This window comes from Pelodiscus sinensis, chromosome 12 (genome assembly GCF_049634645.1).
Source record: "Pelodiscus sinensis isolate JC-2024 chromosome 12, ASM4963464v1, whole genome shotgun sequence".
Lineage (NCBI taxonomy): Eukaryota > Metazoa > Chordata > Testudines > Trionychidae > Pelodiscus > Pelodiscus sinensis.
In genome coordinates, this window is record NC_134722.1 from 18,779,531 (window position 1) to 18,794,214 (window position 14,684).

The 14,684-nt window shown below is 40.0% G+C and overlaps 2 long non-coding RNA genes across 2 annotated transcripts in view; one reads left to right on the top strand and one right to left on the bottom strand.

Annotated features, from left to right (window-relative positions):
- LOC112547006 (uncharacterized) overlaps positions 1–14,684 on the bottom strand; it is a 195,492-nt gene that overhangs the window by 42,252 nt on the left and 138,556 nt on the right. The window lies entirely within an intron of this gene.
- The window catches only part of LOC106732523 (uncharacterized), a 34,650-nt gene continuing 27,314 nt past the window's right edge, over positions 7,349–14,684 (top strand). The window contains exon 1 of the long non-coding RNA XR_003090737.2: positions 7,349–7,634. This is a non-coding gene — a long non-coding RNA (uncharacterized LOC106732523). The remainder of the gene's footprint in view (positions 7,635–14,684) is intronic.

Here is a 14,684-nt window from a genome sequence, read left to right on the forward strand (position 1 = left end):
TTCAGTTTTTTAAAATCAAAATACCTGGTAGTACTGAGTCAAATGAATAGCCTACATTATAAGAAGAGGCTAAAAGTTTGCCTTGTTTAGCCTAGAAAAATTATTGGTGAGAAGAAACACAACTGCTCCTAGTAAATGTATCAGGAGTAAACACCAGAGAGGTTGTACAGCTACATTAAAGGACAATGTTGGCACAAGAACAAATTGGTATAAAATGGCCATGAATAAGTTTAGGGTAAAAATTAAAAGGCATTTCTATGTCTCATAGGAGAACAAATTTGAATCAACCTCCCAATAGGAGTTGTGGGAACAAACAAATTAATCAGTTTTAAAGGAGACCTTTGAAAATGTATGAGTGGGATTGTGTGATAGGATTGTTCATGGTGGGGGTGGGTAGTGTTCACTAGCCCTGATGGTCTCTTCTTGATTTATTTTCTGAATATTCATGCATAGAGATTTAATCAATCACTTGCAGAGTTTAGGAACAGGTTGCCTCACTCTTCACTACAATGCATTTTGTTGGTGAGCTGTTGTTTCCTTCCTTTGACGCATCAGAAATGACCACAGCTGGAGACAGGACATGGCACAGGTTGTGTACTAAGATATCTGCTTCTTGCATGCTTGGCTGAAGGTTCTTGTTCACATCCTATGGGTCTAACTGACACGGGTCAGAAACAAATTTTCTCCCATGTCAAACTTTTGGAGCATGGAGCACAGGTTACTTGCAGGGACTATTTGGGTATATCTCACAACTACCTCTCACTGCAGGAGCCTCAGGCCTGGGTATACCTCAGGCCCACCTATTATCTACTTGTGGCAAACAATAGTTTAGTGTCTGGAGGGCTGTAATTGCTTTGGTCTATAATCTAAACAGTGGGTGCGGGGTACAGAGTGCAGATTCTGTGTGGTGTTGCTGGTTTGTGATATTAAAAAAGTCCAACTAAGTGATGTAGAGTCCCCTTCTGGCCTTAAACTCTGTGATTGACTCAGAATACCTTATGGAAGTCTAAATACATTAAATAAACACAATTGCTCTTATCAAGCCAAACTTGTATCTCATGAAAAAAATCCCAGCATGACAGGATTTATTTTCCAGAAAAAGAGAGGAAGAGTAGGACAGAATTCCACATACAGACAACACTTTGGAGCTGTTCCCTTAATGATTTTTGACATTGTAAAGTAGGAAGGGGGAAATTTAGGGCACCTCTCCTGAATCCTGCTCTGCATCCACAGCTCCCTCTGAAAGCTGTTTTTGCTTCTACAGGGGGAAAAAAAAGAGTTTAATCTTGATATCAACCTGGGCACTTAGTTTGAAGCCATTTCTCTTTGAAACAATCCAGTCTCTGGAGAAATTCCTTGCCTACCTCTGTGCTCTTTACAGTTATAACCCTGTACTTGTGCAGCACCAGCTGTATTTTCTTTTGAAGAGCTATAAGATTTGGATTTTTTAAATAAAAAAACCACATTTAAAAGGGATCTTTTTCCCATATAGTTCATAAACCTAACTTTTTCTTTTGGCTATGAATTTAATTCCTTCAGAAATAACCTTAGGTTATCTGAAGAGAGGTAATGCCCACTTAATCACAAATATTCCAATATTCAAAACAGAAAAGGGAAAAAATGAAGCGAGGTGTTTTTCGCAAGGTCCCTCTCTGCAGCAACGTCCCATGAATTTGTCAAAACTCCCCTGGAGGGCAATAATTTTGTATTAGCATAACAACAACCCTGCCTCATAGCACCCACTTTCAGTTTAAACACATACAATAAAAGGAATATATGAAAAAGGGCTTTTCATTTAAGAATTACCATGAATTTTAATAAGTGGGATGGAAACTGGCAGTGAGGCATAGGGAATTCTATCTTTCAGCTTGCAGTACAAAGGTCTCTTCACACTGGTATAATGCAAAGCAAAGAATATTTGACAAAGAACTGCAGCCACTTTGTACTCAATACTGGGGGGCACACAAATACGCACACCTTAATGACTGCTTAACAGCTCTGAGAAATCTAACCTTCAGCATATTAAATTTGTGAGTTAACTCTGGATTCTGTTTACACTGTACAATCATACACTTTTCCTTCAGTCCCCTTTGCAGAAACTTCCAGGAATTCTGCAATGATTCAAGTGCCTATTGAAACATAATTCACAAATACAAGTTGAACATCTCTAGTCTGGCATCTTTGGGACCTGATTGGTGCCGAACCAAAGAATTTGCCAAACCTTGGGAGGTGAATATTGTAGAGAGTGGGTCTCTTTATTTTTATTTCACTGAAGGGAATAAATAGAACAGCACTTGCAATTCTACTTAATAAGTATAACCATATGGATACACCCTATTTAAGTCTATGCCTAGCTGGGACTTATCTCTCTTCATAACAAAGTATTAGTATTACACAATTTTACTGTATTGGCACAAGGAAATAAGATTTTAAAAATCTGCTTATACTTAGCAGCTTTAGCAGCACTTCCACTGCCTGCTGGATTCTTAGAAAAGATTTTGGGGTAATTTAGAGCTAAACAGCAGCACATAACACTGAGACCAGAGGAAATTTGGTCACACCCATTATAAGCAGACAACCCACTAACTAAAATCATGCCTGACCACGGATGTTGCCAAACAACAGATTGCTGGACTAGAGAGGTTCAACCGTGAAAAAAAAAAAAAACCCTCCTCCCCACTTTTACTTGGGTAGGGTGTTATGATGTGTAGTGATACACTGACCAGGACCTCTCCTTAATAGAGCTGATAGCTTTAGTAGTATCCTGTACACTGCTCCCTTTGTACAGGATACAATCTGGTTTTAGTAGCTATGCAGCTTGCTTTCTTTAGTATAATTCTCAGACTAGGTAATTTAGAGTTGGAGAAAGAATAATGGAGGATATTTGACAGTGCTCCGACCCTGAACCCACTTTTGATGGGTGCCAACATTCACCTTGAACATGATTCAGGAGACATTTCAATACTTTGTTCTTGTTTTTCAGAATCAGCAAGGGATTGAAAGCAACATCTCTCAAAAGGACCTCTTGTTGTCTAACAGTTTGCATATTTGTGGGTTACATTAAGGGAAGCTAGAAAATATATTATAATTAACACCAATTAAAATTTAAGATGTGAAGTAAAAACAGGAATATGAACTACAATTATTATGCACAAAAAAAGTCCCTTGCCAAGTATAGCAAAGCACATACAAAAACCATTAAGTGAGAAATACATACTGCAACCGCACTATTATGCAAAGTTAAGGACAGCAAAGTAACCTTTTTAGTTTGTTATGCCTTCCTAATTCAATTAAATGAGAAGCAACACTAAGATGCGGATTACACTTGCAAAGGCATTTAGCACTGTTAACAGTGTCTGCCAGAAAGCATTTCTTTAGGAGGAAACAAGGCCATGGCCTTTCAAACTTTCAGTCTTTGTAACAGTTAGGGTAGAACTGACTAATGAAGAACTACGAAGCAACATTGCAAAGCACAGATCATGAATTCCATTACTGAGGAATTTAACCACAAAGATCCATGGTTCTTCCTTAAAAGTGATAACATACATTGCTGAAAGAAAAATGAAACCTCAGGAATGCCAGGGTCTTTAATTCAGTCTTCTTGCAATACTCTTATCATCCTTCCCTCAGTCCCACCATCCCTTCCTTCCCCCCCCCCCCCATAGCAATGGAAATTTAACTCACTGCTAATCAAATAATAAATATGCATGAAGATTACAGATATTAACTCTGGATTATCTTAATATAAGGTGAAATTCGCCCACTGCAGAAACCATATGCAAGACTTTCTCCAACACTAAAAAGACAGCACTCACTCTTGTTTAAGTCAATTGTAGTTTTGCTGTCAACTTTAATGGGAGAGGGATGTGGGCTAATGTGCAATTTCAAGTGTATGGAGGTTTTCTCTTAAGGTAACAAATGCTTCCTCATTAGCTGTATTTTAAATATAAAATTATATCTAAAAGTATCAGGTTATAAGCAGTAATAAAATGCATTATTCTATGGTCCCAAGCCTACACTGAGCTCTGTGTGGATGGCCCCATGTGACCGTTTGGATTCTCACCGACTTCCAGTGGGGTTCTGTACAAATGCAGCAGTACAACTATGCAGGACTATTGCAAGCGAGTGTTTAAATTACCACTAGTGTGGGTCAAGTAGTATTTCTTACCCAATACAATGTGATGAGCTTTGTCTTTATTAGGTTCGTGAATTACTTACTAACCACTCCCACGAGCTGAAAATTTATGCAGGATTTTTTAAATATTTGTGTTTAATAATGTTTAGACTAAGGATGGAGGAGACTTCCTCCAACTTGATCCCCCAGCAAAATCAGCCTGCCTTTGGTTAGGAATCAGGGCACTGCTCACTCCAACACTCACTGTTAGTTGTTTGTTATTCATTAGGGTAATTGCTCTTAATGGTAGTTTCTGCTCCTTGACTGGATGACAAAGTTTTTAACGGGCACGTGGAATGTATTGAGTGGCAGAGTGAAAAATAAATTATGAATTGATTAAATTTTCTTTTCACCCAAAATGATTCTTTTAAGGAAAAATCTACAATATTTCTGAGGATTCTTACAAATCTGGGTTAATTTTCTTTCCAGTTACAGCATGTTAATACAATGCTGCCATGTTTAAGTCTCAAATTCTGCAGGACAATGTTTATTTAAAGAAAACTCAGGACCAAATATTCAACTTTTGTATACTTGCCTTCTTGCATTGATATCACTGGAACTAGGGTAATCTATAACAACTCAGAATCTGTCCCCACATTTCCACTAGAAGTTTGATTGTGAATTTGATGAAATATTCATATTGGATATAGATTTTTCTAAAGCAATTATAAAAATAATGTTACTCATTCGTTGATCTCCCATCCATGACTTTTGTGACTCAGAATTAGCTTAAGCCAGCAATAGCCCAACAAGTTTTATAAACTTTCATTACTAAAATCATCAGAAAAAGTAGTGGATAGGACCCTCCATTTAGAATTTTGGGGTTGGAGCATAATTTATACATCTGTAATGAGCTTTGTGCCATAGTTTCAGACTCTGAACAAGCTCCAAGGCTTACAAGATTATTACCTCCTCTGCATTTTGTAACTGAGAGTTCCATTTGATTCCATGATCAGGAAGAAAAAAAAAGTTGTTGAAGAAAAAGGAGGAAAGAGAGAGGAAAAAAGGAACTCAGTCAAAATCAAAGTTCTCCCAAGCCATTTGATTTGTTCCCAGAACTCAGACACCAGCACCACTAAGAAATAGCTGTAAGCTGGAAGAGCACTTTGGGTATTTACATGGAAATGAGCTCAGCAAGCATGCTCAAAATAAACCCTGAGATCCCAGAGCAATGGTATCAGATACAGAAGCATGTGTCTGAATTTGTGCTATTTCCAAGATACTGAAAATTTACTGTACTGCCAATTTCAGAAACACAGTTCTTATACGTGTCCAAAGGCAGCTGCGAAAACAGCAAAAACATTTGTTAAATAGATTAGCCTGTCAGAATTTTCCAGATACTGTATATAACAAATTTAAAAAAGACACCTGTGTGCATAAGTTTTACAACTATTGGGCACTGAAGTGAACAATGTGCTTTTTACAAAAGAAAACTGGGGGTTGAAAAAGACTGGCCAATAGGAAAACAGCTCTCCTGTTTTCTGTCCTTCGTAATAAGTTACCCAATTACCACTTTGAAATGAGAAGCACTAGATCCTCATTCAAGCGATTTTCTTCTGAGCAGCTTCCCATACCTTTAATAAATGGTTATTTATATATACAGTCCTTTTTACAGGTATACAGTAACACACATTGATTTTAATAACTTCCCTAAGTCAAATGTGGCCTAGAGCATACAAGGAATGCACCACTGGAGTCAAGCTCTCCTTTTCATTTTATTACTGACCTGTTTAATCTTTACAGTGTATATCTTTTTCCTAGGGGATTTCTGTGGAAACCACACTTACAATCCAGACACCTCAAATTAAACGACATAAAAATTCCTGATAGCCAGAGGCTAAAATTCTTTTTAAACACAAACTTAGAAAAAAAAAAAGCAACCACAAGGACTTCCATCTTTCCATTGTTTGCTATAGTCAGTCTCAATTGTGATACTGATGTTCAATTAATATCCAGCAGTTTGTATTATGCAGTAATCACACACCATATATATTTGACAGTGCAGTAAACAAACAGGAAAGCAGTCTTGTAAAAATTCTTTCAAGGAAATCCATTGTTCAAGAGGTCTATTTTCAAAGCCAGTAAGCTGGTATCGTCTCTTCTTGCTGCTGATTTAAACCTTACACTTATGTAATGATTCCCTTATGCTACCTTGCAGCATTTACTTTAGCAATAGATTGAGGGGCACATTATAAAATCACAAAAATAACAACAGGTAAGAGACATGGAAAAAACATAGTCTTTTGATTCTTTCTGAAAATGCCAACAAATTATAATATTATTTTTCAGATACTCCAGGTATCCCTCATTCCAGCATATGTGACATCTATATCATCCTACTTATAATGAAATATTGTTACTGACATTTCATTCTACTTAGTATTGTCTGTGGTACTTCCACAGAAAAGCTGGGGATAAATGTAATTTATGCAACCTGGTTCTAACAAGATGATGCTTTTGCTGCCTGAAGAACACTATATTGTTTTCTCTCCCCCCTCCTCCAACCTCTCCCAATCTCTGTCCTTTGCTACTCATTCACTGTAGGCATTTGTCTGCTGAGGAAATAGAGGCTGACAGGGAAGGTCATTGTGACCAATCGTAAGTCTCAGCATACAAATGTGCCTTTTAGCTGTTGGCTCCACAAACAGTGACCGTGTCCTATTATTGATAAATCCTTGAAAAGACTCTAATGTATCTTCATTCCAGAACAGAACTGCTTTCAAGGTTGCTCCGTGAAAATAAGCAGCCAGAATGTTGAAGAATGCTAAAGTTTGGCATTCTCCTGAAGATTAAAAGATAATAACACTTCTATTAGAATCACTCTGCTACGCTGTATTGATCTCATCAGGGAGGCCACTGCAGGTCTAATACGAACAGAGCAGTTTTAGAATTAATCACAGGGGGGTTTATTACGGTTCATAGGGCTCCTCATTCAAATTGCATCGTTTGCAATATTTATGGTCTAGATTGGTTGCCATTATTAAGTGCAAGTGTGCCACATGGCGCCTGGCCTGCTGTGTTAAAACACAAAGTCATTCTTCAAAAGTAAATCTTATCTAAACTATACACAAAAAGCCAATTACTTTTTGATTTACATTTTAATTTCACATTGTACTTTCCCCTTATATACAGAACCCTTACTCAATCTTTGTTTTGGATTAACCAGCATAGGCATACAAGCTACACATCCCAGTTTTAAGCAGATCATTAGAGCATGTTAATTCTCTCTGCTCTGAAAGATATATATTTGGTCAGCTCTGAGCTACAATTTCTCTATGGAAGAAGCAAAGAGAGAAAAGAGAGAAATACAATACCTGGAAAGGCTATTGACTGACCACTGAGCCTGAAGATGAAATGGTATCATTAAGGTTCATATCTTTGCTCCTACTATGGAAAGTGAAATAGGCATTTGACCACGACATCACAATCTCTCACGGATGACTTGCGGAAATAATGTAAGGTATTGCTGTTTAATTTCTGCTTGAATATTTTTAGCCACTTGTTTATGCTCAAATCTATCCGCTTCCGTCTTATCACCTCTAAAAACTATTTCCTTGCAGAGCAGCTGCACTAGATCTGGTCAGAGAAGAGGTGAGCAATTACATGCACCCCTGCTGTTGAGTTCAGTTAATAAACTGTTTACAGTCCTGGCAAAAGTTTGTTTTCTAAACTACCAACAGCTTTATAAAGCATTCTCCTTTCCCAGATCATAAATGCCAGCACAATCAAAAGAGCTCCAGGAACCTGCAAACAGGAATGAAGGCTGAACTCTGCCAGGGCTTAATTAGGGTAGAGGGATGCATGTTTTCGGTTATGCCATTAACTAGCTACGTTTTGTCAACTTACTGCTAAAATCATCACATATAGCAACAAGAGCAAGCATGGCAATGCAATGTATACTTCATGGGACTGGAAATCTGGAATCCTGGGTTATCTTCCTGCTTTTGGATTAAGGCCTTGGGAAAGTCACTTAGCTTCCATGACTTAGTTTCCCCATATATCAAATACGGATAATTAGCATTTTACAAAAGGATAATAATGTATGTAAATATTACTAAGCTAGTATCATTGTGTATTTCCTCCCACTCTGTGAAAGCATAGGATAGTTAATGAAGACATATGTGAAAAGATATAGCAAAAGACACCCTCTTGAAGCAATTGTTCAGCTCACCATGCCTTCTTCAGAATGAATAGTGGTTGTAATTTGATCAATTTACCAGTCTAGATAGATAAACCTTAATGTCATAACAAAATAATAAAGACACTCGTATGCAATGTAGGACATACACCAATGGTTTTTGCACCTTCCTCTTGGGGGGGAAGCCCTAGAGAGAGATGAAAGCCAGGAACATCTAGCTCTTCAGTTCTCTAAAGTTCAGTGCTAGATACACATCTACAAATTCTAAGCACTATTTGTTTCTCAATTTGGTTTCATTTAAAATATATCAATAATATCCTCTCGTTTTCAGCAACTTAATACTAAAGTGTGTGTTTCTGTGTTTATCTCACTGGTAAACATTTTATTTTTTGTTGTTGTTTGGGATAGTTTGGGGTTTGATTTGAAATACATAATAAGTACATAAATAATAAATACAGGGGACCCTCTGGTTTTACTCCCAATATTTTTCATCCTCTCTACTTTTGGACACCAGTGGACCTACAAAAAGGATGAAAGGAAATGGAGGGGGGGGAAAGGGCAAATCTGGTGTGTTTTCATTTTTCTGACCACAGCAGTTGAGCGGTAACTTTGAGCTTTGATTTAAGTTTCTGGATTGTAATATGAGGTTTTAATCCCTTCTACTGGAAAATACATGTTCCCAAAGTCAAAAATAGGTAGGACTAATTTATCTGGTAAAAAATCATTTCAGCATTAAGTAGTAAACTATTTACTCTCCTTCCTTCCCCACTTTTGTTTTTCAAATATTTTAGGGACTTTCCAAAGGTCACTGAAGTCAATTGGAGTCTATCTGATAACTTTCACTGGCCTTTGGACCAGACACCTAGGTTGAAATATTCAAAAGCATATGGAAGGATTTAGATACCAAATTTCCATTAAAATTAACCATTAAACCATATTGACATGTATTGGAACTTTTTGCTCAAATCCCCCATATAGCGTTGAAAAAAAATGCACCCCATTGTTGACTGAATCCATTTGATTTGTGACAAAGGCTTTATGATGAATATCACTGGACTTTAAGGGATTAATCATGTGCATAAAGCTGTGCATGTGCTCAAGTACTTTTCTGGGCAGGGGTTTAAGAAAATTATAAATAGACAAAAAAGAACAAATATATTGTATTCGATTTTTTCCCTACAGGACAACAATACAGAGCAATACTGACATTGTGAGACTTGTCAGGAAAAAAAAATGAACCAGTAATTTTTCCCTGGAGGATAGACAGAATGTAATGTTAGGCACAAGTTCCCTCTCCTGGTATGAATGCAAGAGGAAATTCTGATTAGATATTTTCACACAATGATCTTACAAAGTAAAAAAGTTGCAAAATTCACATCAAAATGCTAGAATGAATGGAATGGGACAAGGACTCATCTTCATGTCTTCTGAGATTGCCCCATATTGAAAGGTTTCTGATCAGAGTTCAGAAGGGTAAAGCAGTTATTTCAGGCATATATTTACGAAATATCTATAAAAATAATTTTAGAGACCTATCCTGATTTTTCTTGAATTAAATGAGAACAGCTGTTTATAATCCTTTGTGACTATAACCTCTTTCTGCATGCTTATGTATTATATAGTCGTAAAAGTAAAAATAAATCCTTGTTGTAGAAATAAGTTTAACACAGAAAAAAAAATCAAAAGTGGAACAAGTCTTTTCTTGATCATTAACTGATCTGTGTGAGGAAAGATGGGCCAACTCGGATGAAGTGACAATCTAAACAATGTATATAACTGTTGTGTATGGTGCATCTGTCTGTTTGCGAGTCCATTTGTTCAAGAGCTCCTTCTATATGGTAAGAGGTAAGGCCACCCAATTTGGTATACAGTTTCCTTTTCTCCTTACCTAAAGCAAGGTCAGGGCTTGGTTGTGATAGGACAACCAGAAGCCCTGGGAAAAGGACAGTTTTCCACACCATGCAAAGGAAGAGGATACTGTTTGGAGGAACATTATACTGAGAGTGGCCCCTGGTGGCAGAGTGTAGACAGGGGAAATCTATCTACAGAATGTCCACTGGGGGCAGCTGTATCACCAAGCAAGTGGACAGTAGGGCTAGGGCTCTGACATCTTGCCTGCCAACACACCAAGTAAATTGTCCCCCTGCTTCAGAACCTTCCCTCCACTTCTGACTCTTGGCCACAGAACCAAGGGTGGGGTGGGGGTGAGGAGAAAAGGCCCCTGGCTGCTGTGCAGGCCAGGGAAAGAGATCACATCTCTGGTGGGCTTGGTGGGGACATAAAAGGGAAAGAGTCCCCTGGCAGGCCAGGGGACCGGAGAGGGAAGAACGTGCCCCTGTTGAGCCAAAGGGGTGGAGAGGGAGAGAACATGGTCCTGGCAGATGGGGGTGGTCTGGGGAGGAGAGGAGAGAACACACCCTTGGCAGGCAGGAGATAAATTCGCATCCTGAGCCCTTCCCCACTCTATCCTCCTCACCTCCGGCAGGTCCTGCTCTGAAGGACCCAGGCAACAACAAGTATGACACAGAGGCTGCGTCTAGCCTGGCATGATTTTGCGGAAATACTTTTAATGGAAAAGTTTTTCCGTTAAAAGTATTTCCGCAAAAGAGCGTCTAGATTGGCAAGGATGCTTTTGCTCAAAAAGTGCTTTTGCACAAAAGCATCCGTGCCAATCTAGACACGCTTTTGTGCAAGAAAGCTCCAATGGCCATTTTAGCCATCTGGCTTTCTTGTGCAAAAAATTAAGGTGCCTGTCTACACTGCCCCTCTTGCGCAAGAATTCTTGCACAAGAGGGCTTATCCCTGAGCAGGAACGTGAAAATATTTATGCAAGAAGCACTGATTTTGTACATTACATAGTCAGTGCTCTTGCGCAAATTCAGGCGGCCAATGTGGACTTTTGTGGCTTTTGCCAAAATCTTTCCAGTCTAGACGCACCCAGAGAGAGAGTGTGTATGAGTGTGTGAAAGCAGGGTTTGAACCACTGCTTCCAATGCCGCCAGCTAGAAGGGGACAGGAATCCTAGGTGTGGTTATTCAGTTGTTTAGTCCTTTAAGGTATTGAACTATTATGTAAATACAGTTCATGCTGCAATGGGAAAGAAATCCTGGGTGAGCTTATGTAAATCCAGTTCAGCCAGTGGTATAGGCCTGATGGCTGCTCAATTGTTAGAATTGTATTTTGCCTACTGTAACTAATTTGGCTGTTGTGGGTCACAAACCATGCTAACCCTAAATGTAGGAATTGTAAAATAGGACACCAGTGCTTGCAGGAGACACACTGTCATTGTAAAGTATCTCGGATGGGCAAGCCTTTCCCTTCCAGACTCAAATGGATTGGATTGGGGGGGGGGGGGGGGAGAGCAGAGCAGAGCTTAGCTCACATCTGCTCTGCACCAGCAGGCCACATGCCCTCCAGGCATGAGCTGTAAGGCTGGTTCAACATGTTTATTTCCTCCCACACACACTCCTGTTCTAATGATAGAACTAAAACAGACTCCATAAGGGGTCTCTATTTTCCACTGGTCAGCTCTTGGCCCACAATGCGGAAATCACTAGGTTTGGCCCAGATCCAAACCCACAGGCAGCTAGTAGGGCAGGGTTTGTGGCCAGAAGAACAGCAGCAGGCAGCCAGCAAGACAGCTGGCAGGAGTGCAGGGCCAGCGGGAGGGACTACAGGGGGCCAGCGGGCGCATGGGGCCAGCGGGAACATGCGGGCGGCCAGGAGGAGCAGTGGTGAGTGGCCAATAGAGTGTGTGAGACGCCTCCTATCCCCACCATCCCGGGTGGGAGACAAGCTATGAAAATCAACTCTGAGCTCTGGTCTGCCCAGACCAAGGGCAGCAACTGTGAGTGGGATATGGAGAAAGTTGGGCATGTGAATGGGACACTTACATTACTGGACTTGTGAGCCTGAGAGGCAAAGGACATTGCTCAATCCAGTTGAGCTGGGACGTTTACTCGTGGGGGGTTATGAACTCTGTCTGTGGTGTTTTCCCAAATTAATGCCACATTACTTCTCTCCCTCTTTCATTAAAAGCTTCTTTTCTACGCTCAGACTCTGCGCTTGTGTAGCCTATCAAGTTACTTTCCTATCATGCTAATAATATGTTTGTGTTAATTTAGATTAATTCAGTAATAGTTAAAAACTCTAATGCAAGAAATCTTCTAAAAGCTGCTCTCAGCATTCCCGTAGGCTCTTGTGTTAGCTTGACTGATGTCGAGGTTCAGGTCTCGTATACTAGGCCTTATGTCTGCCCAAGTTTGTGAAGGACGCAAAGAGTAACAGAGCAGCACGCAACTCCTTGGGGGAGGTCTTTGTCATTAACCTACCTGGGTACAGGTCCATGCCCTTTCCTAGCTGGGGCAAAGACATGTTGGCATATAAGAGTCTAGCAAGAGCCCAAATTAGTGGTCCTGCTGTACCTGTATGTGGGCATATGCTGTTTGCCTTCTCCCCCTCTCCCCAGCCAACCACAAGTCTGTTGGTGCCATGCACTGACCAGGCTGAGTGGCAGTCCAGATGCCATTAGGCATAGGAGCAGTATGGGTGCACTATAGCCCAGCACCAGGCTATCTGGTGAGTCGGGTTCCCCTAGAGTGCAGCGGCTCCTGCTCTAGAGTATAACAAGATGGTACAGCCTCTGAATACACTTTCCAATGAGTGCCATGTGTGCATTACAATCAATTAAAGGACAGGGTTCTGTTCTAGAAAGAATTATGTAAGTATATCTATTAGTCCTTTGGGCTCCTAATGGAGCATAGGGCCTCCACAATCATTCTCCATCTCTTGCAATCCTTAGTGATAGTCTTGATTTGATCCCATGTTAAGCCAGCTGCTTTTACTTCATCCAGGCAGCTTTGTCGCCATGTTTGTTTGGGACGTCCCCTTTTCCTCTTTCCCTTTGGATTCCATTCTAACACTTGTCTCATTAGATACATTCCCAACAGTCCTTACGCAGAATGTGGCCTGCCCATCGCCATTTACTTTTCTTAATCTGGACCTCTATTGGGTTCTGATTTGTCCTGGTCCACAAGGTTTCATTTGGCACTCTATCATACCACCTTACCTGGAGAATGTGTCTAAGGCATTTATTGACAAATATCTGAATCCTTTTAGTGTTGCTGTGGACAACACGCCACGCCTCCGAGCCATACAGCAGCACTGATTTTGCATTGGAATTGAAAATACGTAGTTTAGTTCTTATTGAAATGGCTCTTGTACCCCAGACTGGTCTTAGTACAGAGCTTGTTCACAGTTTGTCTCCTGGCTTGCTAAACGCATGTCGAACATTACAGGAAAAATCCTGTTGGGACCCTGAGTCCTCCCTGTAGTAGATCCTCTTATCTACTGTGACTAAGGTGACACTATGTACTTTGCATTGGGGTGGGAGAAAAGACAGGTCCCTGTGGCTAGGCAGAAGAGGTGAAATGCTGTTTTCTGAGTGATACTTTGGTAAGGAAATATGAATGTACATATGAAATTGAGATGTCTTATGAAATTGAGATGTTTGTGACTGTGCTAACTTTATTAATAAACTGTAAATATTGTAAATATACAAGAGTTTCTATATTGTGAGTGTTGCAACCGTGCATATCAGGGTTCCCAATCATAGTATAATTGAATACTGGGCCTGGTCCTGGGATAGAGAACCTGTTAACCCTAAATGTGGGTAATCAGAATTTAAACAATCTTAGATTAGGCTACACTTGCAAGTGGGGAAGCACTGCCTCTCAGAGACACCCAGGAGTGTGTGTGGCTTTCCCAGATGTGTGGGTGGGGGCTCGAGCCAGTTCTGTAAGAGATGGATGAAAAGGAACCCCTAGATATTGAACCCGGCCCTGGCTGCTGCTGGCACAACCCAGCGGAAGGGTTATATATAACACACACTGACTCCATGTACTGTCTCAGCTTTGCTGTATTTGGTGGATAAGACATATGAGATTTTCTCATCTAATATTTATGTAAGAAAACATCAGGTTCTATAAACAAATCTCATCAGTTTTAATACAAATAAATGATTAGAAATAAATTAGTAATTAAAACCCAAGCACCCTAACCTACAGCCCATTTGCCCTACCATAGAGAGGAGTAATACACAGTAAGCAATAACAACTACTCGTAATTCAAAGTATGACAACAAGAATACAGAAGGAACAAAGAAAGTCAATGGCCCAGTCACACCACTCTGTTGTTGGCGGAGAACAAAACCACATGTTCAGTTTTGCACAGTTGATACCACAGAGGCCTTATTCACACATAGTGGATGTGCTCTGAGGGAGTATAGTCCCCTGAAATGTTTTGGCTACCTCTGTTTTCATTACCTCTAACAGATACCTTAATTTGGTTTATGTCATGTATGTTCCCATGCAA